The 22,501-nt window shown below is 40.3% G+C and overlaps 1 long non-coding RNA gene and 1 pseudogene across 1 annotated transcript; one reads left to right on the forward strand and one right to left on the reverse strand.

The window, feature by feature from the left end:
* The first annotated feature begins 6,722 nt into the window (after positions 1 to 6,722).
* On the forward strand, positions 6,723 to 17,800 carry LOC121689533. The gene is made up of 3 exons (XR_006024812.1): positions 6,723 to 6,733; positions 7,124 to 7,126; positions 17,106 to 17,800. It is a non-coding gene; the product is annotated as an uncharacterized LOC121689533 (long non-coding RNA).
* A 1,321-nt stretch (positions 17,801 to 19,121) lies between these two features.
* On the reverse strand, positions 19,122 to 21,539 carry LOC121689502 (annotated as a pseudogene).
* Between the last annotated feature and the right edge of the window lie 962 nt (positions 21,540 to 22,501).

The raw sequence follows: 22,501 nt of genomic DNA on the forward strand, positions 1-22,501 counted from the left end.
ATATTCACTAACCTGTTTTCACATTTCATTTATAATATGTTACAAAATGGCGTAATGTGGTCAAATATTCTCCATAGTATACATTTGCTAAATAAATAATATTTGCCGGAAAATACTTCAAGACATCTATACCTCAGGATGGACCCCATGTAACAAAGGGCAGACTCTAGATCAGTCTGATTGCTTGCCTCCAACCAGCCAAACAGAGAGCACGCTGCCCTCCGGGACTTCAGAACGTTGGCCTTGTTAATATACAGAAGGTGAAGAAAGTTCTGGAGATAGCGAGGAAGCTGGCGTTGAGTGACTGTGTCTGCTGTTAATTGACTGTTATACATATAGTGTTTCAAGGTGTATTTCCTACTTGTGTGCGTTCAGTAACAAGTGAGTATCTGTATTATATTCTGTGTATTGTATCAAGTAATTTAAGATGCCTGTTCAAACATGCTATTCCTGTAGCCCAATTACATGCCTGCAGGTAGGCCTGCTTTAAAAATAGGATAGGGAAAAACATAATTCCAGGGGTCCGTTGCACAAAAGCAGAATTAAGACATCCGGGATAAGTTACTGAGCTGCGCTCAATGAATCCAAAACAAGAGCGTACAGGCTTAATTGGTTGCACAACGAGCAAGCCAGGATGAGCAGACACGGATTCACCAAGCCAGGTGAAACCTATCCTGGATAAGTGCACGCTCACGGCTCCCTCAAATAGACCCTGCCACCGATCACAGATTCACTGATTCACCATGGCAACTAGAGGGGTTTCATTGCTTCTTCTACGGTGTGAAGTAGGTAGCGATAGCCTTTTCACCACAGCAACAAACAGCAACACCTCTGTTTAGGAGAATATTGCAACTAGTGCCGCGACCACCACGCGCAAAATGGTTAGGCACTCCCGTGACGTCATATTGTCGCATGACAGGTCAGGAATGGTGAGTATGTAAGAGTTAATTAATGATCACAAACGTTTAAATAATGACAGTGGGTCTAGGTATATGTGATAACAATGTGTAGTGGGCAGTGGAATAACTATTGGTTTCCGTTTGTGGTGACTGCTGACTGAGATAAGGGATGAGATGAAATAGATCCTGGAACTTAGCCTGGTCTGGAGCAGGCTAGCTCCACAGAATAAATCGCCATGGTAACTTATACCATAACATATCCTGCTGCCCCCATCCCACTTTTGTGCAACTGGATCACGGATAAATTGAGCCAGGATAACCAAGATATCCCGGCTTAATCCCTTATCCTAGTTTTGTGCAAAAGGCCCCAGGTAAGCATTCAATAATGAATAGGCCTACAGATAATATAATAATATAATAAATGTGAAGTGAGCAGAATTTAGGCATGGCTGCATGTGACATTTTTTACAAATCAAAATGGCATAATCCTAACAGCTGTTTTGAGTCAAGGCTATACTGTATGCTTAGCCTATTAAATAACTTGATGATAGAGAAAACAAACCATTTTGTGGAATGATGCATCATATGAAATTTGCAACGGTGTGACTCAAAAACAGTCTCTGGTGGCCTGTACGTTACATCACTCTCTGTCTGCCACTCGTTGCTTGTCGCTGGTTATGCTTTGCATGTGTGGCATTCTGAGACGTTCTTTAATTCGGGACCATCATCGCTCGTTTCAATTTAGGACCTTGCAGTTGGAACTGTCGTTTGCTTATTCAAAGTCTAAAGACAGTCCAAAGTAGCCTGGGCTATTCATATGAGTGACATCACACTCTGCCTGCCACTTGTTGCTTGTTGCTGGTTATGCTTTGCATGTGTGGCATTCTGAGACGTCCTTTAATTCGGGACCATTATCGCTCGTTTCAATTTAGGACCTGCAGTTGGAATTGTCGTTTGCTTATTCAAAGTCTAAAGACAGTCCAAAGTAGCCTCTATTCGAAGTGTCCGTTTATTGCACATCATTTTGAAGAGCCACTGCATACCTGTGTGTGTTGGCGTGTTGTTACAAAAGTTCACCTTATTGTTGAGGTCAGACATGTTAGTTTTTACCTGTATAACCTACACTGATCCAGTTGTGCCAAAGCCCTGCTTCTATCCTCACTGGTAGCTTACAGTACAGCGGTGTGTGGGAGGGGGAGTGGCTAGCGGCGAAAGCCAATGTGCTTCTTTTACCAATAGGCTATCTTTTGCATTTCTTATTCAAACAACGTCAAATATGGCACTACACTTAGGCCCATAGCAAGACACCTGCCAAGTTTGAAATCAGTCAAACGGTCAGCGAGATATGCATGCCTGCCACAGACACACAGACATCCGGACTTCTTGATTTATAGATAGATATCGCATAAGCGTGAGGCACACGATTCGCGCGTGCATTTTACCGCGAGTGCATGTTTACAGCGAGTGTGTGGGATTGTTCAGGATTGTGGGTAATGAAGTACTTATCCAAGAGATCGCGAATAAAAGCAGAGCACGTCTACGGAGAGCCCCACTCTCTATTAATCCCATACAAACCGAATTTGGCTGCAGTTCACCCAAGTTCACCTAGATGGCGATCGCGGGCGAGTCCAAAATACATGGGGTCCTATGGAGCTACATGGCTACATTTATTGTTTTCACCTATTTAACAACTGAAACCCTCAGATTTCATTTTATTTTTCGCAAAATGGATATGGATTCTCAATCAAAAGTGAAATAATCCGGGAGTCATGTCCTTTCGTTTTCTTACAGGTTGGGTTGTTGTTGCCCATAACACGCTAGCATTGATGCTATGCTATGATCATGCTAATGAATAACGTCATTGACACGTTTGAAAGGCTTTTTAGAACAATTAAGTGACTTTAAAAATATATAATACTCAACCAAGTGTATTGTCTTTGCCTCCCCTTTCGAATACAATATTGAAATTACTTGAAAAAAAATGATAAAAGTGGATTTTGAGGGGTACAGCTCCATAGACCTCCATTCATTCTGGACTCGCCCGCGAGCGCCCCTAGATGCAGTACCACACCGGAAGCGTTCCGAGAGTGAAGGTTCTCCCCTTATTAGACATTCTCTGATAAAAGGCATTTATCTCAAAACAAGGTTAGTGCCCCATGAACTCTTAGTGTCTATAGGAGCATATACAATCGCTTAGTCATTTCTAGAGGGATAGAAGTCACAGACTTATCAGTAAATGATATAAATATGTCTGATCATCATTGTGTATCTTTTAATATAGTACTACATACTCCAAAAATTCATCCCGAAATTGCAATCAAATCGCGACTCTTGGACATTAGAGCAGAACAGCAGTTCATAGCTCTTATAGACTCCATAAATTTAGATATTTTACATCTTCCCATTGATCAAATGGTAGAGGCTCTCAAGGGTGAATTAGGCGCTCTGCTTGACAGTGTGGCACCCTTAAAAACTAAAAAAAGGCCCTGTAGCAAACTGACACCTTGGATGAACGAAAATATCCATGATTTAAAAAGATCATGTAGAAAAGCTGAGAGAACATGGAGAAAAACTAAGCCAATTATAATAGAGCTATTCGGAATGAGAGGAGGAACCACTTCTCTAAGGTAATTGCTGAAAACAGTGGAAACTCTAGGGTGTTGTTCTCTACCATTGATAGGCTATTGCATCAAACACCTTTTGATACACTCAGTAAGGCATCCTCTCTAAGATGCGAAGAATTTGCAGACTTCTTCAAAAACAAAGTCATTTCTATAAGGGAGGCTATTGGTAACACAAGTAATATGGTTGATAGTACACCCAAAAACAGCCCCCCAAAATTAAGGTCCTTTAGCACTATTACTCAATCTGAGCTTGGTAAAATTATAACTCAAACCGGCTCCTCAACATGTGTTTTAGATCCAATCCCTACTAGATTCCTCAAAAAAGTATATGATAGCTTAGCTCCCTTTATTCTCAAGGTAATAAATACCTCATTAGAAACAGGTGTATTTCCAACTGCTTTTAAAACCGCTGTTGTGAAACCTTTACTTAAAAAGTCAAATCTTGACCATACCAATCTGAGCAACTACAGGCCTATATCAAATCTACCGTTCTTGAGCAAAGTACTTGAAAAAGTTGTTTGTAATAAGTTAAATACCTTCCTCAACGAAAACAGTATCCTTGAAAAATTCCAATCAGGTTTTAGATCAAATCACAGCACAGAAACGGCTCTAGTAAAAATAGTCAATGATCTCAGACTAGCTACCGACTCAAACAAAGTCTCAATCCTTATTCTTCTGGATTTGAGTGCGGCATTTGACACCATTGATCATAGCATCCTAATTCACCGCCTTGCGAAGTGGGTGGGTCTCTCTGATAATGCTCTAAACTGGTTTCAAACCTACATTACTGGCAGAGATTTTTATATCAGTCTAGGAGATCATGTATCTGAAAAACATGACTTGCCTTTTGGTGTGGCCCAGGGGAGCTGCCTTGGTCCCCTGCTATTTTCTCTATATATGCTTCCATTGGGAAACGTCATAAGTCAGCATAATGTAAACTTCCACAGCTACGCAGATGACACCCAATTGTATATTTCTGTGGAGCCAACTAACTAAATGATGACAAAACAGAGGTACTTTTGGTTGGACCAAAACTAAAGCAAGATATTATTCTTAGTAAACTGGGGAACTTGGCGCACCAGGTCAAACCAAAAGTAACAAGCCTCGGTGTCATCTTAGATGCAGAGTTAAGTTTTAAGCCCCATATCAGTAAAGTTACTCAGACAGCCTATTTCCACTTGAGAAACATTGCCAAAGTGCGGCCCTTTTTAACTCAACAAGATGCAGAAAAAACTAATTCACGCCTTTATCACTAGCAGGTTAGACTACTGTAATGCACTTTTCACTGGTCTTCCCAAAAAACATCTAAAGAAATTGGCACTCATACAGAACTCTGCGGCTAGACTTTTAACTAAGACTAAGAAGAGAGAACACATCACCCCTGTGTTGGCTGAACTGCACTGGCTCCCTATTTCCTATAGAATTGATTTTAAGGTTATGTTAATTACTTACAAAGCTCTGAATGGCATAGCACCTTCATATATCTCTGAGCTTTTAATATCTTATCAACCACAAAGGAAACTTAGATCATCCAATTCTAATCTTTTAATCGTACCCAAAGTGCTCCACAAACAAAGTGGAGAAGCTGCTTTTACCCATTATGTCCCCAAACTATGGAACACCCTGCCTCTGTACATCAAGCAGGCGAGTTCAGTAAATATTTTTAAAAAAGATCTGAAAACATACCTGTACAGGCAAGTCAAATTGGTGTCTTTGAAAAGAAAAGATCATGGAGAATAAAGAAAAAAAATATTTAAAAAATCTTTGTATATTCCCCCAAGGTGTTTGGGTGCTCTGAAAATGAGAACCAAAATGATTTTTTAGACTTGTAAAGTCTGCTGTTCAGACCCTGAAGGAATTTATTTTCTGTTCATTGTTTTTTGTGAGAGTGTTTCTACTTATCTCAGTAAGGAAAATAAATCAAGAGCCTATGTTGAGTACAAATATGTCTTCTGAAGGCTTAAACAGAGCCCATCCAAAAACTCCAATAAAATTTGTATCAACTTTGAGGGACAGCTATGACCATGCAGGATTATCCAGACCAAACGTGACGATTTTGCTACATACTATTCCTATTTATGTACCAGCATGCAAAATTTGAGCCTTCTACATGGTTTAGTTCTTGCGCTGTGGGCTTGTGAACTTTGACAAAAAAAAGAGGCTGAACAAAATCGACACCCCCCTCCCCCTGTAAAACTGGCTGTATCTTGGAAAGTATTGATCTTACATAAGAGTAATTTTACAGTGTGTCTCCTGGGTGCACCTGGTAATTTTTTCAGAATTTTTTGAGACCTAAGTGCGTGGGCCCTGGTTGAATTGACGTGGAATGACCCTTGTTCTTTTAGCTGCAGGTTTTCAGTTGCTGTCATGTCCAAAGCCATAGGGTCTGGGACAGAAGAATCGTGGTCCACCACTGCAGTGCACTCCATAGGTTGTTCATCAGAGAGCTCGTCAAAGGACTCCGGTCTGACAATACGGTCCCACACACTGGCTCTTGGTGGGGGATTTTGAAGTTGTTCCATTTAAACAACACAGGGACAACTCCCTTCTTCAAACGTCTTTTCCCACCTTCTGATTTAGCCTCAGATATGTTCCCGGGGAGAAAGTGATGGCTGCACACTTTGCTGTGTGAAGTCAAAACAAACTGATCCCGCCGAATTACTAGCCATCGTCGCCTCAGAGTTTCGTCTCGTGGAAAAGCATGAAAACTGAGTCCAGCGCTATATGTTGAAGACGCAGTGCACTCCGGAACACAACAGTGTTCATGGTACTGCTTCTGTTGTTTTTGAAAAGCAAATTTCTTGGCCTGCGGTCCCATCATTATTTCGCCTGTCTGCCAGAGTCCGCCATTGTAAACAGAACGTACCGGAAGCTGGCGGAAGTAGCGTACCCGTATCATTTGACACCACAGCGAACGTTCTACTGACGTGCATAGAGCCTTGCTTGAGTTCATTATGATAGTATCAAATGAAACCTTTAATTGGCAACATTCTAATCACATACAAATGTGATTTATTTTTTCACCTATATCCTATACTGCTATTATGCCTATAGATAGATAGATACATAGTGGAATGGTATATGGTAAATAATATGATAAAGAGAAATTTAATAAGGAACCCCTTTAAAAACACCACACAAGCATTTGTCTCAACAATGTTTTCCTTTTTTAATGTCATGTCTCGATGGCTGTGTATGTCCAGGCTAACAGTCTCCTGAGCAAGAGCAAAGATCAGTGCACTTGAGGTCCGCCTTTTTGCACCTGCAACCCATACACCCTTTTTTGCAGCCACAATTGTTGTTCATAACAGCTGTGGGGAGTCTCTGGAAGAGTGGTCTAGAGTGGCTGCCATCCTGTCTCATCCTTCACCCATACTTTGGCCTATAGGGCACTGACTGGATCTGCTCCCATCTTAATTCAATGATCAAGATATTATATCCCCAACCGCCCACTATCACTGTAAAAAATGATTTGCCCTTGGTGTTAGTTATCTTAAAGGAATTATCCGGAGTAAAATGCACTTTAGATCAATTTACGGATGATTGGGAGTACATACGTTGAGTTGACATCCAAATCATGTCATTCGGATGTGTTTTGAGAAAGTTCATGTTACCGTTTTTAGTCAAAACTCGTTAGCGTGGAAGTGAGAAGGGCATATTATTTCGCTGCTACAAAACGCTATTTTTATACCTCTTCTACAGTTCCAAACAACATTACACTTACGTGGTAGTGAGTAGAGGGTCCCTAAAGCCAAACCGAAGTATCCCGAGGTCTTTATGTGGTCGGATAGAGAGTCCAGAATGAATTTCATCAAGCCAGTACCTTTCCGGAAATGTTGCCATCTTTGCTGCCTACTTTAGGGGAAAGTCCGTAGGAGTCGATTGCCACAATTTCGTCGCCGTTTAAAAAAAAAAAAAAAACATAGTCCAGTCCATACAACTTCATTTCAATTTCAAAAGAAATACTGGACTATGTTTTTTTTTTTTTTTTTAAACGGCGACGAAATTGTGAATTTCCAGAGCACACTTGGCAATCGACTCCTACGGATACAGGAGTCAGTATGTCTGTAGGCCCCTATGTGTCATTCCTATGTCTGTGTGACCATGTATGTGCCATCCTGTGCCTGTGACCATGTAGGATGAAAAGCGGTATGGAAAATGTGAAAAAGAATTTCCCTAAGGGGACAACTAATAAACTAACTAACTAACTAGCCATCTGTGGATTTCTGCAATAAACCTGTTGGAAGAACATTTTGGTGTGCACATTCTGACCGATGCCCCTCAGTGGCCACAGTTTTAAGTTGAACTCAAGTTCTAGTTAATGTCCATTAGAACAGCCCAGGTTGGAAAATATCCTTAAAATGAAGTTGAGTGTAATTATTCATTGTTTGTTTAACTTGAGTTCCTGAATTGAGTTTGTAACTATTCCAACTCCATTGATCTGTGTTGAGTAGTATTGCTTGGCCTGGGCCTTGTGTTATATACAGTAACAAATGTTGTGCAAATTTGCAGCATAAATGCAGACTGAGCAGGAAAATCTTAAGCAATATCAAACAGAAACAGGCCCATGGGCAAAGCACATGCAGGAAGGAACAACCATTGCATGTACAAGAGTATGTGCTGTTTGACCCCTAGCTACCCATGAACTCCACTTGGCTCACCAATAAAAACATTGTTTCATTAGAACGCTCCGCTGTTAGAATGTTACAAGGCAAAATCCTGTACCAACACATCCTGGATCAAGGTATCAAGTGTCTGTATTTTCAGTTTACTTAGGGGTGGGCAAACTAGGGATCCGGCCCGCCGAGCATTTAATTAGGTTATCAGGCTGCTCCCTATTTTTTCCTGCGATAGAAACAACATTGGTTAGCTTTACTGCAAACTCTTTTTAGAGATTGTTTACAATGTCAATGCCAAAACATCATGTTACATAGACATGAAACTCTTTGTTATCTCTTTTGCAGCAGATCTAACTTGAACGTTATGCCAGAGTTATGCTACTCCATTTAATTGGGAACGCGTCTCAGTGTGCACGAGAGGGAGAGAAAGCGACAGGTTCCAGCTGGCTTGTCATTGTTGATAATTGATATTTCCTTCTTATAAGAAACTTTTAAAAGGAAAATCAAATTAATAGGAATCACCTGGTTAGTTTTTCTGGTCGTAATGATCACTATTTATCAGTTCATAATTTCTAATAAAGGTTTTATATAATCTCAGAGGAGCCTTGTATAATCAGTGTGAGTCTGATTAGAACCTCTGATCTTTGTTCAAGATGTTGTGGCCAATTTTATGCAATAATTACTAAATGTTAATAATAATATTGAAATACTTGCTAATAAACGTCATCACCAACTGAGCCACAGCATCCACTCTAAGGCCCTCAACCCACATCCACAAGGAAGATAAATAAACATTCACATGAAGTCCTTGTGGGAAATTTCAAAAATCGTCCCAGCTAATGCACTTGAGCCAGAAGAGTAACCAATCCCTTGCAATAAACATGGAGGCGAGATGTCTTTACTGTTGTTAGTCCCATGGCAAATCGGTGTCGAGATGCCACTAGTTGTAGTTGTCATAACTTATCTCAGTTTTGTGGAAGACACAATAGTTCATCAGATGTGACATGCTTGTAATCTACTGTGACAAATGTTTTGAAAGCTATTGTTACACTTACTAATGATATTATACTGTATACTATTTGTGTAAACTCTTGACAAGCTAGGACATGACACATTTATCTAAAGAAAATCGTCTTATTAAACCCTCAGCAATTGGTTTTGCAAAATCATATAAATCTAAGAAATCTAAGATAGGCATCAGATAGTTAGGTTTATTACACATAATAGCTGTTTACACATTTACGTTATTTGCAAATCTATTCTTCCTTTTGCTTTGGTTTTCACCAGAGGTAAGCTTATTGTAAATAAATAATAATATGGTGGTGTTTGGGGAGTTATTTGTTCAAACACCTCCATCTAGTGGTCAAACAACCCAACAACAGCCTACATTTACATAATGGAACCCTTGTCGCCTGTTGAATGGGTGAAATGAAAATAGGGTGACACACGATTTCAGTTTTTTTTCAACTGCAAACTGATGGTAATTTTGATACCACAGATTAATAGAGACCCAGTCAGACCAATAGTATGAAAAATCAGGAACAGAGTTTATTTACAATGATGCGCATCAAGGGAGAAACAGCATGACTTCACCTAAAGATCCATCAGCTGCTCTAACTAGACAAGGAAATAGTTAGGGTTTAAGTATCCTTCCAGGCTGACGGGAGATGGCGTTGGTCATCCCATCTCACGTGGACTATACACTGAATCAGACTCTGATTAGTGGCAACCTGGCAATCCAGAGCAGATAGCTACTGACACAGCCATACAGAACAGTGAAACACTGCAAAGTCATAATATTCCGGCTTATCTCTAAATACAGTCACTCACACAGATATACACAGGGACAGTACAGAAATCGTACAGTCATTACATAGAATCATACTTTTAGTGTCAAAGTGACCCACTAATGAGAAGGACATAATGCAGAACATTAAACCACATATTGGAATATTGAACATAATGTTCTATTCCACTTTCTCTCAGTACACATTACATCTTTGTCACACAATTTTCTAAACATGTATTTTAAACCTTAACCCCACACCAAATCTGCAAAACCATACTCTAATTGGGGGCCAAGCAGCGAAGCTGCGAGGCAACCCACAGTGATTCTACGTTTTCTTAATATTATAACGAAACGCTCATTTGCCATTGAACCATACAGTAAAAAGTTGGGAAATTTGGCACATTGATTCGGTACAGTAATATGATTAATTTCACTAAGTTTCATGTCAAGTGCTCTAGCGCAACCATTGTGTTAAATTTTGCATTACATCTATTCGGTTAACGTTTCAACCGTACACATTGAGGTATATTTGGAATCCTTGGATGAAGTCGAACTCAACGCACCCCATGATTTCCACCATATTGGACCTTACGCCATATTGGATTTCATCAAAAACACTTAAAAGTTTTCACAGGTCACAAAATGTGTCCGATTTTCACGAAACTTGACATAGATCATCGTCAGACCATGACTCATAAAGGCATTGCTTTTTGGAGCCATATTCAAAACCTGTCGGCCGTCACGACCAATCAAGTTTGGTGGCAAAGCCTGTAACGGGTGATGTGTTTGGAATTAAAACCTACTAGTGGTGTCTGTTAATACTGTGGGAGGTCCTAAATCCGACAGATGTGAATTTGTGACGTCAACATAATTGATCCGGCTGCCATATTGGATTTAATCAAAAACCCTTAAAAGTTTTCACAGGTCACAAATTTTATCCGATTGTCACGAAACTTGACGCAGATGATCGTCATACCATGATTCACAAACATATTGCTTTTTGGACCTATATTCAAAACCCGTTTCCTGTGACGACCAATTAAGTTTGGCGGTAAAGCCGCCAAACAGGAAGTGAAGTGATATCTCAGCAAGGCTTTCACTTATCAAAACCAAACTCGGTATATGGACTCACAAGCCAATTAGGAGGACGCCCAAGACATTTGGTACATTTTGACCACTGTGTGGTGCTATAATCACAGGAAGTATAGTCATGTTTCAGCAACGCTTTGACATAAAAAAAAACAAAGTCAGTACATGGGGTCAGGACCCAATAAGGAGGAGGCTCAATAAATTTAATGACCTTTGACCACTAGGAGGGCGCTATAATCACAGGAAGTGGGCTCATATTTCAGCAATGCTTTCACGTATCGAAACCAAACTTAGTAAATGGACTTGGGACCTTAGGACACAAAATAAATTTGGTGACTTTCAACCACTAGAGCGGCGCTAGAGTAACAGAAGTTTAGGTCATATCTCAGCAATGCTTTCACGTATCAAAACCAAACTTGGTTCATGGACTCAAGACCACATCCTGAGGACACACAATAATGTTAGCAACCTTTCACCACTAGGGGTGCTATAATTTGCAAAACTTCAACACCAAATTTGGTACATAGACTCGGGACCACATCCTGAAGATCAATATATTTAGTGACCTTTGAACACTAGGGGCGCTATAATTATCAACACTTTCTCGTATTGACACCAAACTTGGTATGTGGTCTCATGACTACAACCTGAGGACACACAATACATTTGGTGATGTTTGAGGTATGCACATGTATATACACGGAGGTTTATCTGTGTATATGTGTGTGGTGGGTCGGATGGGAGGTTAATTAGGTGTGTGTATAATGTAGCAACATTGTGTTACCATGACAACTCCTGCTCAACTGCTTGGCCCCCCTCATTGCTGCTTGCAGCTATATTTCTAATTCAATGTTCAATGTCCTATGTTTGCAATACACCACACACAATTTTCTACCTAACACACAAAAAAAATCTAACAGAAAGTAACTTTACGCTTTTCATACACAGGCTATCAAAATGCCACAATTCACCACTTATTCACTCTCTCCTTAATGTACAAACACTCATTACTTTACTGAACACCATCCGATCATTGCCTTAGTATAGTCCTATGAATAGATATTTATATAAATTTAGGTATATACCTTTTCAATCTGATTTCAATCAGATTTTCAGATGAAATGTCCAGAACCAATGCAGATACTTTGAAATGAAAATTAATTGGACTTTAGCATAATGTTCTACAAAAACTTGACTTTACGTAAAACTTGTCTTTTGTCCCCAAATTACCATTAGCTCAATGTTGTTTCCTGTGCCTCTGGAAATGCCTTAGGAATAAACACGTTTGTTGCTGCCCCCTCCTTTTTTTCTTGTTGGCTGTAAAATATTGTATTCACAACAGCAAATTATTTGGCAAAAAATCACTAGTTTTTGGTTTCAATATTGCTTGTGACATTTTGCTGGATATTTGAGACATTTTGGATTTGGATTCTGGTGAGAAATTGTGGGTTTTGTGTGTAGAGTTAGACACATAGTTTTGAAAATGTGTGTAAACAGTTGTAAAAAACTGGAATATGTCAAGTCAAATCAATTTATTTATATAGTACATTTAATGCAACTTAAGTGTACCCAAATTCAAACAAATGATTTACAAACATGAGGCATTCCATGAGTTAGGAATCAGGAGTGGGGTATCCAACCACAAACCCACTAAAGACTTTTTATTGCTAGTAATCACTCTGCATATTGCATTGAATTATCCAACATGAACATTCCATTAATTCATACAGAGTCGGAGCCACGGGGTAGCCAGTGGTAGCCATGGCCACCACCACAGGTCACTCACTGGCCACCCCCACAACTGGGACATTATTTTGGTGCCACTTAAATCTAAAATGTTTATTTTTTATTTTTTCCAATACAAATAAAAGACATCAGAAAGAAAAATAAAAGACATCGCTGCATGTCATGAGTCATCTCTAACGTCTTGCTCTGATAGCACCACATCATATACAGTTAGCTAACATAAACATTTCAAGATGTAAGCTTAAAGCAGAGGAGTGCACCATATAGGCTAGCAGATCTGTTTGACAGCTTGCGTGGCCCATATGCCAAGCAGCCTACTTTAAAGCAATAGATGCTGTTGTCAAAATCTAGGAATAACCACACACAAGCAAAAGGCTATGAAACAACATCAACAGCCTAGTTTACACAAAAAGCTTGCTAATGCCGTAACTGGCATCTATTTGAAATGTTATCAGCAAAGTTGTAGCCTAACGGGAAAATGTCTCTTTTGTTTCACAGTGTGTTCAAAACTATAAAATGGCATTATGACATTAATCTTTCATTTGCATGAGGCCCATATAGCATCACAATGAATTTGAAGATCATGCTAAAAGTTTGTAAGAACATAAATATGTAGGTTACAAACATACAGTACCTCTGTATTGATCACCCTGAGCTGTGAAAGGGCTTATGGCGTTATTTTAGTGCCAAATATCGAGAGCTCAGGGAAACATCTTCACGAGCAAATAATATTAATTTACACATGCAGATGTTGTTATTATCAATGAGGAGTCCAGTGAGGTGTACATTTTGGAGGTAGGCTGCATACGTTACTTAGATTGAGTAACGTAACGGAATACGTTACAAATTACATTTTTGGGCATGTATTCTTTATTCTGTAACAGATGGTGAGGGTGGCGCAAATCGAGGTCAGGGGTACGCAATGCACTTTTCATTACCGTTATGCATTCAAATGTATAGATATTGTAAAGATTCAATTTCTTAGACATGGTTTTGTTCATTATGTTTTAATATGTTCCTGACTCCTGAAAACTCTACAATACATGACATATATTGGTAATGAGACATAATTAATTTAAAATAGAATAAAAAATATGTAAAACATTAATTTTAACGCACTGCACTGTTCATTTGATGTGCTCATTTCGGTAAATGGAAAAAAAAGTCTGCAATTTTTTTCCTAATTTATGGTTTCACTTCTTCATTTACCATAATGAGAATAATTCTGGATCATGCCACAATTACATTGGAATAGACTTGTATTCAATTATTTTACTATAATTATTTTATTAAAAAATAACAGTCCACATCCACAAATGTAAGGTCTGGGCACTCACCATTGGCAGTGCTCAGTCCGAGAGGCGGGATAATCGGTTGTCTTTCAAATTCCCTCTGCACGCAATAGGACAGCGCTATGAGTCCCATGCGTTTTCCCACCAGCGGAGCTAGTTGGCTAGTTCAAACTTTTGCGTACTTAAAAAAAGCTTGTGTCACGCTGTTCGCCAACAGCAACATCCATCTTTGTTTTCAAGTAGCAGGGAATTCAAGCCAAACCGTTGCAACTCTGCCATCAGTCATTATGTTAAGCCCGCCTAACGTCTCTATACACGATTTGATTGGCCTGATAGAAGTTTAATTTTTCCAGCTCACAAGCCAACGGAGAGTTACTAGACTAGCCCTGGCAGCTAGGGTGCGTCTAGATTTCTAGGCTACAGTCCACATTCTATTTTAGCCCCTAAAGTAAAAAAACAATGAAATTAGGTCAATAATATTTTCATGTCAGTTTAACAGGCTTTGTGAGACTCACCCTTCAGAGTGGCTGGCTATGGGCATACCCAAACATGTCCTTAAAACAACCCTAAACGTTTATTTTCAAAACTGTGCAACTCACCGAGTGGTTAGTTAACGAAACAGAGTTTGCCATCGTTGCGAGAAGTCGCCAGATTTGTCACTAGTCGCCAGATGCCATTTTCTGTCATTAGGGATGAGCTCCTGGACCAACTGCGTCCCGCACACGCGGCACTGGTGAGCGCGTGACGAGAATTGCGTCATTTTTACAGCATGCGTCGCGTCTTTGAGTCGACCGAAATTTAAGACCGCACGTCAAAGTGACGCGTAGACTGCGCATGTGTGAAACGGAACTGCTGTAAACACTCCCCTCCAGTAGGTGGACCACATAGAAGAACAACACTTAAACCTAGAAACAAACCTAGACAGAAGAAGACTTGTTTGGTTACCATAACGACGATGGAGCAGAGAGAGCGCCTGTCCTCAGCTTGCTTGGCTTTGAGTTACGTGAGACACCATGACATGGAGTCAACTTCGACCGATTAAATCCACAATCCACAGATACATATATGCACATACAGATACATATTTAACGGTAGAAGATTTAAGAAATGCTGCAGCTCCACTGAGCCCTGACACCCATCGTTCTCAATGGCTTGCGTGACGCATGAATGGCCGTCGCTGCACCAAGCAAGCGCAACGCAGATGACCTCGCCTCTCTCGTGTGCTCGTGTGTTCCACTTTGTAGTTCAACCACGTCAAACTTGATCACAGTGCACCATAAATCATAGCTATATTTGCTGAGCCCAGCAGCAAGCACAACACAATCTTGGCCATCGCTCAAAACATCGACCTCACTTGCACAAATTCTGGAGGCACACTATTCCTCCACCTGCTGCATTGATGCAATCATACTTGGCCAGCAGCACATGCATGGATGCACACACAAGAACATGCTGCCCCTAAGCTGCTCTGATCACTCACAACCTGCTCATGATCTGGAATGCAAAAATTCTACCTTAAAGTTATGCAGCAGGCACATATTTAATCACAGCAACAGATTCTATTCCAGGCTCACTAATTCAGCCTCTGGTATTTGCCCGTTGATATGTAGTGAGGTAACATGGCATAGTGAGGTCAATAAGGCGTAGATCTGCATCTACGTGTCCTCATCTACAAGCAATGGATTATAGTAGCCTATATATATGGTCTTATCAAACAGAGCAAATTGACCAAATCAGTAATGCTAACTTGAATTACACTTAATTGGGCCTCTCCTCCACTCTTCTAAGTCATCTTCCTGTTGGTTTATCCCCATGTCTAGAACATACTTACCATACCGTTTTCAGGGCCAAAAATGGGCAACCAATAGGGCCCGATAGTCCCCCTTCGTAGAGTAATTAACACCCAAATAGTTAACACTCGGTAGAGCTGTAACGCCCGAGCCGTAAAGAACAAGCCATTACACTCTCAGACGGTGCCTGTTCTGTCTATTCTGTTTAGAATGACAAGAATGAGTTTAGAATGACTTATTCACAGAATCCCCTTTTGCCCAGTTAAGGACAGCAATAGGACTACAAGGAACAATATACTCACCCTGAAGAGTGCTCTGAAGACTGGGTAATGAGGATCTTACCACAAACCGCAGAATTTCGGACTATGTCAAATAATACACTGCTCAAAAAAATTAAGGGATCCACAATTGTTAAAACACATTTTTTTTTAAACCTTCCACCCTTTTCTCTATTCTCAAACTACATTCACAGAATGTCTGACAGTTCTTACAAAATAAAACACTCGCCTCAAAAGTTTTACTTGTGCTCAGAACCAAAAAGAGCACAAGTAAAAAAAGTACCGATCCAGTGTATGATTGAAGTGTTCCCTTAATTTTTTTGAGCAGTATAGTTCAGGCAGGGACAGGGACAAATGGCCTTTAACAGTCAATCACAAAGCAGCACAAAATCACACCCAGGATGTTGTGACACACATACACACAACCCATGGGTCAGAATTTAGCTGAGACTTTCCCAGATTAAAAAAGTGTAACTCAGTGATAATAATCCTAGTCAAACACCCAGTGAACAGTAGCACTCTTAATGGAGATTCTTGAAGTAGCCCTGTTTGTGCGTGCACACACATGTTTCCTTTCAGGGCAAAAGATAGGGCAAGGTTTGCAACTTGAGAATTTGGCAACTTGCCAAAGAGAATGTCTATTGGCACTGTGCCTTCGCAAACTTGTCTGTGCTGTAGCATTTGAAAAGGCCAAATTACTGTGATGCCATCAGATTAAATAAAAAGCCTTAAGACTAACAGATATACTGTTTTTCCATGCATTTCAGCCGGAATTATGTAAATTATTATATTTGTACTTGTAGAATTCAATGCTTATTTAGTTGCAATTATAAGTGAAACTGATTATCTGTGAGTCCAGTTTCCAGCAGAGTAGTGGTGCTTTACAAGTGCTACCCAAGATGGAGAAAGAGGAATGTGTTTGGGGAATTCTCCTCATTTGAGCACACGTTCAACAGGTTTCTCAGAGGCTGTATGCCAGACAAAGATGTGCTTCCTTGTTCCTTGAACATGTTTTTGTAAGTGACACTGTTGTTAAGAATTGGAAATAGACAGGAGTTAAAATGGGGGGGAACGGGGAGGAACGCAGTTCCGCCACCTCAGATAAATTAATAATAAGTATATTCTTTCATATCAACAATATAGTGCAATGATATTGTTAAAATAAATAGTGAGTTAATTTTTCACATGTACAGAGGTGAAGCTAGCAATTCTTGTCCAAAAAGTATTGCTACACCACGATACTCAATATGTTGTCCAACGGTGAGTCATTTTTCCCCGTTGCACTGACTCTGGATTTTAGGGTTCCCTCACCTGCCAAATCCGACTTTAACCACTGGTAATAGACCTACATACTTCAAAATAGCAGCACACACAAACACTGGATAGCCCTGAATGAGCAGACACCTAATTTCTTCCTTGTTGGTGTGATTGATTGATTGTTTGCCTCTTCTTGTTTACCTATGACTCCCAATGTGTTTTTTCTAAATATTTGTTTGCATCATTATTTGGTTCACGCTCCAGCCTTTGCCTTCTACACGCTCACAATATTAAGAGGGTCCTCATACTCTCTTAAAAACACTATATTAGAGGCTGCAACCTTACAGGTTAGATAGAATTTTTATGACGTGAACTAAGCTTTACGACTCACGTAGGCTACATTCCCCTTGGGGATCAATAAAGTATCTATCTATCTATCTATCTATCCTTTCACAACTCACATACAGACATTCTAAACTGGGTTGTGTTACAGTGATGATAGCGACCCCAGTCTTTTCAGACAAACTCAAGGACTTTGAATGTCTATTTGCAAAAAAAAACTTACAAAGGGCTTGATTTATGTGTCTCAAATTCAAAAACTATTAAGGATTCCAAATTACCTGTGGGAACCCTGTGGGTTATGATCAGAGCAGATGTTTTGCCATTATTCAGAAATGACAGTGAAGAGTTGCAGGAAGAGTGAGACAGAGAGAGATGGGGTGAGTCAGTAAATGGCTGTGGGGTTGGATACAAACCGAGGTCCTCATGTGGTACAGAAGCCTCGGCCGCTTGCACCACAGCTTCCAAGGAGAAATTATTTAAACCTCTACAAAATATCTGCCATAGATTTACATACCTCAGAGAGACACATCTTGACACACATACACACCCATGGGTCAGTCAATTTTAGCTGAAAGACACTTTTAATGGCGATTATTGAAGTAGCCCTGTTTTTGTGAGCACACATGTTTCCTTTCAGGGCAAAAAAAGGGCAAGGTTTACAACTACAAGAGAGACAGGTGACACAGAGAGACAGGTGACACAGCTTGTGCTTCTGAGAGATGTACTGTATGTATCCACAACAGCAAAAGTACACTTTGGAGACACCAATACACACAACGGTATGGTTCAGCTTTATCCAGAGAAGTATACTCAATACTTTAAGTACAGTACAGGCCAAAAGTTTGGACACACCTTCTCATTTCAATGAGTTTTCTTTATTTTCATGACTATTTACATTGTAGATTCTCACTGAAGGCATCAAAACTATGAATGAATGCAAAGTTATTTGGCCCACAGATGAATATTTGTCAAGTTATGGCTTGCTGAATATGGTATTAAATTAAACAAAAATAGCAACTTTGAAGAAACTAGAATATAAGACATGTTTTCAGTAATTTCACACGTTTTTGTTAGGTAGATAATTCCACATGTGTTCATTAATAGTTTTGATTAATGTACAATGTAAATAGTCATGAAAATAAAGGAAACACATTGAATAAGAAGGTGTGTCCAAACTTTTGGCCTGTACTGTATGTAAATCCTGAATAAGGGGTCCCTCAGTGAGTGACTTGCATTCGCTAACATTGCTCTGGTTAATGCTACCTATGCTATGCTAGTGTAGTTTGTAAAATCTGCTAACATTTCACCTCTTTGAAATATCCTCCTGTCAGACAATCATACACACACACACACACACACACACACACACACACACACACACACACATACCCCTTGGTGCATCATTTCATTAACAGGTCATGACTGACAGTCATGACTGAAAAAGTTTGCACCGGAGCAGCAAACATAGCAATAACAATTACTCTATGTATTCTCTTATACACATCATATTTTACATAATTTATAAACATGACAGTCACATGGAGACGGGTTCTTGGTCCATCTTGGCCATGATCTTGCTCAGTTTGCTTTGGGTCAGGGTACGGACAGGCTTCATTTTACTTGCACTGCGGGTCTCGTATGGCTTTGCCTTAATTTAGGCCAAGGCTTCAAGGACACTAGGCTGGACATGAGCTGTTAGGGAAGAAAAGCACCATAAGTCATTTCAAACACTGAAACGGGTAAAGTCCAGATTTGTTACTTTCCTTCCTGAGTAGTGTAGTGTTTGGATGTCATTATAACAAATATTAGTGACATGTCTGTTACTCTGGGTTTTCACTGCCATCGAATTGTAGTGGATAATATAACAATACACATTTTTTTCATTAAAATAATGTTTTGTTTCATTGAGACATATCTAATCAAGAGGAAGAAATGTGTTTATGTAACTTTTTTGCTATTATTTTCTGCCATTTTCAGTTCAGTCACTGGAAGGGGATTTGTTCTTGATCCTTTCTAGCCATACTATTGTTGTGTTTTTATTTGAGTGAGTGTCTCAAAGATATTTAATCTGCACTGATGATCTCATAGGGTTTTGGTTTCATTTGGGCTATGTTGTCAAACACAATATTCTTGCCTTGCTCTTGCTCAGGGAAGTTTGCATCATGGCTGGCTGCTTGGGCACCCCTATCTGCTCTTCCCAAGCCTACCCTTAAGTAGACCATGGCAGCGTCGTTGGCCTCCTCAGTGGTCTTCAGCTCCTGTAGCGACTGGACTTTCTCTGAGTTTCCGGCTTCCTTCAGGATGTCGATAATGAAGTCCAAATGGAGCAGTGTGGAGAGGGAGTCGCTCTTGAGGGCGATCCTCTCCAGGGTGAGGATGCTCTGGTAGGCCTCCTCCATCAGCTGTGCCTTCTCCTCTTGCAGGGCATCGAGCTCGCTTTCGACTTGGTTCTTCAGCTCCACTTTCTCGTGATATTCCTCCTCGTACTTTGTTTTGAGCTCTTCATTGATTTTAATCACCTTCCTTGTCTCGGATGTACATCTTGGCCTCCTTTTTGTGCTTAGTGTAGTGGCACTTGCCAGTACACACAGTGCAGTACTTCTTCTTCATGGCTTTACACCATTATAACATTTCTGAACATCTTGGGAAGTGGCAATTTTCCTGGAATTCCTGCAATTTTCCTCCAAGAAGTGCTCAGGTTGGTTCTGTTGGTTTTGGCACACAGAATATTCCCTTCAGAAATGGCAGCAAGTACATTTTTGGGGGACTTCCCATTTGAATGTGTGACAAAAAGCACTATGTTTTTCTCCAAGTCTTTCCCGAAAAGTGACAGAATTGCGTCAAAGATGTAGCGCTGAGAGGCTGTCGGTTCTGAGTGGACCTCACCACAAGTCCCATGGCATCGATGCCACGGACCTCATCCTCAGATCTGAACAGCTTGTTCAGATTCTCGGCTATCAGAAGGTCATACTCCATCCCTCTCGTATAACCATACCCAGGTGTGTCAATAATGGTCAGGCAGATGGGGTTCTCCTCCACAAAGACCTCGTAAACTGTGATGTTGGTTGTTTTGGTTTCAGACAGTTTCACCTCCTCTGTGATATCAAACCAAACTTTATCCTCCCACTTTATGCCCAGGAGGTAGTTGACCAAAGTGTTGATGATGCTGGTTTTCCCTGTACCAGTCTTCTCCACCAGGAGAATGGTTTTGTTCATTTTCCTCATGTCTCTCTCACCAAATGTCCATCTTTGGACCATTGGATTCTCATCCAGGTATCTCTTCTCTGTTGGCAGTCGGTAGGCTATTGGGGGTCCAAGCCTTATCTGAATTTTCTTTTGCACCAAGAATCGCAAAGGGGATGATGTACCACTTGTTCTGAAACATAGAACCGCAAGGGTGATGATGTACCACTTGTTCTGAAGCATAGTTCACATGGTGGCTGCTAATAGGAACAATAACATATCAGGTTTAGAAAGGTTAAAAGGCGCACAAATGTTTATCAGGGCGAATCACAAGTTAAAATTAGTATTTGATTATATTATCATTCACTGAATACACACACACACTAACACACACACACACACACCTCAGTGGTATGTGCATAATGCAGTGTTTTCCTTGTTTTAAAGAGCAGAGTATGTCCAAAGAACTTTTATAAAAAAGACCAGGGTATGTTTTGAGCCTAGATGTAAAACTAGTGATGGAGAGAGCATCTCTGATGGAAGGTGGCAGCTGATTCCAAAGGCTACAGCAAAAGCTCTATCGCCTCTCTGTCTGAGTCTGGTGCGTGGAACATGCAGAAGACCCATCCCGATTTCCCCCGGACCTCATGGCGACATTCACGACGTCCCCGATTGGTCCCGAACGTCATGTTCTTTAGCGGACGTTCCGGTGACCTTATTGACGTCCGGAGCAAGTTATCGTTTGGTTATTGCGTGACGTCCGGTGCAGGACTTTCTGGGGACGTCACCGTCAGGTCCCTCGGATGACATTTGCATTTGGTCATTTCAAATACCTCCTAAGGACCCGACAATAACGTTATACCGGGGACATGGGGGGGACGTTTGTTTATTCACACATGGCAGCGGAGTTGAGAGCGCTCTGGCTACCGCCTGCAGAACGGAGACATCACATCCATGCACGACTTAACGTTACACGTCTGGGGATGACTAAAGTATCTATCTAGTCTCTAGCAGTACCTGCATTAGCCTACCGTAGTCTAAGGCAACATATCATGCAGTTTATGAAGTTGTGCGTCTATGAGCAAAGTAGAACCATATGTCTACTTTGCTCATAGACGCACAACTTCATAAACTGGGAAAAGGGTTAACATTAAACTCAAAATGTATGTGCTACATAATTCATGCAGACATGCTGAATTATGTAGCACATACATTTTGAGTTTAACGTTAATGTATAACATTACAAACTAGGGAAGGGATTTTATCAAAATGTTAGCTGATGTGATGCTTGGTGTAATTTTAGCAAAGTCGCTGTTCTTAGCTTCTAGCTTAGCCTACAATGCGCTTTTCTTCAGATAACTGTCATTACGTGATGCATGTAACATGCTCTAAATAGGCAGTGGTTTATTTAACGTAGTCACATACTTATTATCTGTTTTATTTTCAGAAACACACACACGGCCGAATTGGGACTGAACCGGCTTTTGGAGCTGAATATGATGCAATAAAACTAGAGAAATGTTAAAAACAGACCTTGTAGCATTTGTTTAGGGTTGTCTAGCAACAGAAGTGACTACTTAATTTGTAAAGCAA

The sequence above is a fragment of the Alosa sapidissima genome, chromosome 18 (assembly GCF_018492685.1).
Source record: "Alosa sapidissima isolate fAloSap1 chromosome 18, fAloSap1.pri, whole genome shotgun sequence".
NCBI lineage: Eukaryota > Metazoa > Chordata > Actinopteri > Clupeiformes > Clupeidae > Alosa > Alosa sapidissima.